Raw genomic sequence first — 3,229 nt, forward strand, 5'->3', positions numbered from 1 at the left:
GGTTTGTCGCGATAGGGGAAGCGAGAGATGGATGGAAAAGGAAATTTAGAGAACTCACCACACTTATGTTTTTTCTTGATTTTTGACTTTAACTGTGTGAGTAGGATCTTCAGGTTCCTTTGGATAATCCGTGGGCACGGACCTGCAACAGAAGTGATAACTCTCAGCGGAAACTGCTTTGTTTTGGACTTTCTTCCTTAGGACTTTGTTAATAAATGCACATCTCGTCCTCAGCCCCTCACCGTGTCTCTCCGTCCGCGTCAGACCTTTTACAAGACAAAGGGCAGATGTTTCTCTTCATTTATTAATAGCGCTTTGAGAGAGGCGGGGAGCAAACAAACGAGCAAAATACTCCGGTTGCGGGTCGGACCCGGACAGTGCGGCCTGCAGCAGCCGCTCCGACGGGCCCCGCACACCGGCCGCGAAGCCGCGCCCGCCTCTCCGAGCGCGCAGCGGGGGCCGAGACGCGGAGAGGCAACGCACGAGGGTCCGGGAACGCCTTTGTAGGGGAGCTGCGGGCACTTTCGATGGTCACAACCACCGCGCCCGCACCCACGGCCCGCGGAGCCCTCGGCGGAAACGAAGCTAGCGCGAGTGTCTCTCCATTTCTCCCCCCCAGACCCCAAATAAGACAGAGAGAAAGATAAGCGAAGAAGCCCCAGCACTGAAAATGCACCGCAAATATTTGTGTCTCGAAATTAGTATTTTGCGTTTGGCTGTGCAATGTGTCGATTCAGGACTTTAAGAACTTAAGAGTGCCAGAAAATCCCCCACAAAGAAGCCCAGGTCATTATAAAGACGATATCTAGCCACCATAAGCCTTTGAAATGACCTTTGGCTCGTACAGCAATAACTCACCACTTAATGAACAACCAACGGAAGCGCCTCCGATAGCTCACAACACAACAGACCTTACAACTTTCCACCAAGTCTTCTCTCTCCCTAACCAAACTCAGTAGGATGCTACATTCCCCTTCCAAATCACCTTAATTTATGCTGGCAAACAGGAGTTAGGGAAGTGGAGCTTCATGATTACACATGATGCTCTCTCAGGTTCCTGGCCCGGGCCTGTCCCGGTAACGTCTTATATAATATATTCACGTGGGCGTACGTCAACTTTAAGTGCCTTATTTTTTTTCAAGATAATTCATTAGAAATAGCACTTTACAGAGTGTATGAAGGCAGCCTAAGTTGGATTGCACTTTAGCCCCTGAGCGGAGAGATCATAATATTGCAAACCGAGTCATTGTTAGCCGCTGTTGATTAACACGGTAAGTTTTCATTTCGTGACTAATTAATTATCGACTTCTCATCCCTTTCCGAAGCAGCTTCTCAGCCTCACAAGCGATAGCTTTCCTACTCTAGACATGCTTTATTTAGCCAGAGCTTGGCCAAATACCAAGATTTCCACGGCCACAGGAAGAGCCCCCAAAGTTTGTACTGCGAAGAGAGGAGTCCAGGCACGCTGGAGTTGTGCTCGACTCCCAGCTCTCGGAGAAGACGTTGCCAGAGCTAAACCCAGGGAAGTCTTTAGAATTATTTAGGTGCGGGACCAGTATAGATATTATTGAAATTTTAGGTGAAGTTATAACTGAGTGCTTCCATCGAGCCAAATGAAATGCTGCTTGCAGTAATTGGATTCAGCTGACTAACTTGGCAGGCCAGCAGCTTGGAGGCATACAGCTAAGAAAAATGTTCACTGCTTTTAACTTCTGATCGAGCAGAGCAACACGCAATAGAAAATAAAAATAAAGAAATAAAAACTAACTTTCTCCCTTTCCCTTCGCCTCCCGCCCTGTTTCCCGCGGGGCACTCCGACCCCCGCGGAGGACTCGCCCGGGTGACTCGGGGCGGTCAGGGTCTGCTACAGCCTTACACACGCTCCTGNCTGCTACAGCCTTACACACGCTCCTGTTCGACAGCACAGCTCCGGGCTTTACGCAGGAGCTCTACAACAGACAACCGAGAGTTCACCCGAGCTCCACGCAGGCCACCAGTCAGTGGAAACAGGCGTTCCTGGGAGAGCCGGGCTAGTTGCAACAGCCCAAGAGGGAGCTGAGATGTAAGTGTATTGGGAGAGGCTGTGTGGTCGCTACCAGATCCCTAGTTCGCCCAGAGAGGCACCGGTCCCCCCCAGGCGTCTTCCCACAACCTTATTGATCAAACCACACAAACGCAGGACAAGAAACTTCTCAGTAGATAAATATCAAGCCGTGCTTCAAACAGCATGTGTAACTCGAAGGCATGAGCATACCGGTAATAGCAGCACTAAAACAACTAGGGGAGGAAAACAGCAGACACTAAGGAAAACGAATCCACGGAGAGGGGAAAAGGTTCGGGAAGACACTTGGCACGAATATTTAAGAGACCCTATATAAGAGCTACATTACCGATGACCCTATTTTAAATCGCCCTTTACAAATCAACACGGCTACCCCCTGCCCGGCTATCCACGGCAACGCATTAACGTGATGCTCAATCTTACTTTGGCAATGGGAGCATCTAGCAAAGTTGTCTCTCCCTCCTTTCTTTGCTTATTTGTAATTCCCTTCCTGAAACCACCCAAAACTAGGAAAAGGATAGGGTTAAACGTAATCCTCTAGCCTTTGGAAAGGACTCCACTTTTTATTTAAAGAACATAATACAAAGAAGATACAGCTTAAAACGTTCAAGGAGGTGGAGACCACTCCATATAGTCGCAGCCGCTATGGGCAGAGGTCGCAAACAAATTCCAGACCGTCTCTGAGTAAAGGCGATAATACAGCCCCTGCGGTTAAACGTCCCATTTTGTCATGCAGTTGCTTACCTGTGTATCAATTTATCATAAACCTGGGCTCCTCACTTTTCAGGATCTGCGCTTGCAGTTCTTAGAATATATCCTTCACCCTTTGTCTGCAGACAATACTCTCCTAAACCTGATCTTGCGGTTTTACAGACATTTCCATACACCAGAATTCCCGATAGAACGAAAACAGGCTCAGGCTCAACTACCAATAAAAGAAAGCGAGTGGAAATCGGAATTTGTTGGGCTTTAAAAAAAAAAAAATCAACACACAACCCTTTAGCCATCAGCGTCCTGGAACCAACGACAGCAATTGGCCGGCTCCTGGTTTGTTTTGGTTTTAAATCGTGCGGCCATTGATGAATTTTGGGGGCGAGCAGGAGAAATCCCTTTATAATCAGAAATATAGGCACTGCCTTAAAATACAGGCATATTGGCCCACGTGAT

The sequence above is a fragment of the Manacus vitellinus genome, unplaced genomic scaffold (genome assembly GCF_001715985.3).
Source record: "Manacus vitellinus isolate BGI_N305 unplaced genomic scaffold, ASM171598v3 scaffold_20_pilon, whole genome shotgun sequence".
Taxonomy (NCBI): domain Eukaryota; kingdom Metazoa; phylum Chordata; class Aves; order Passeriformes; family Pipridae; genus Manacus; species Manacus vitellinus.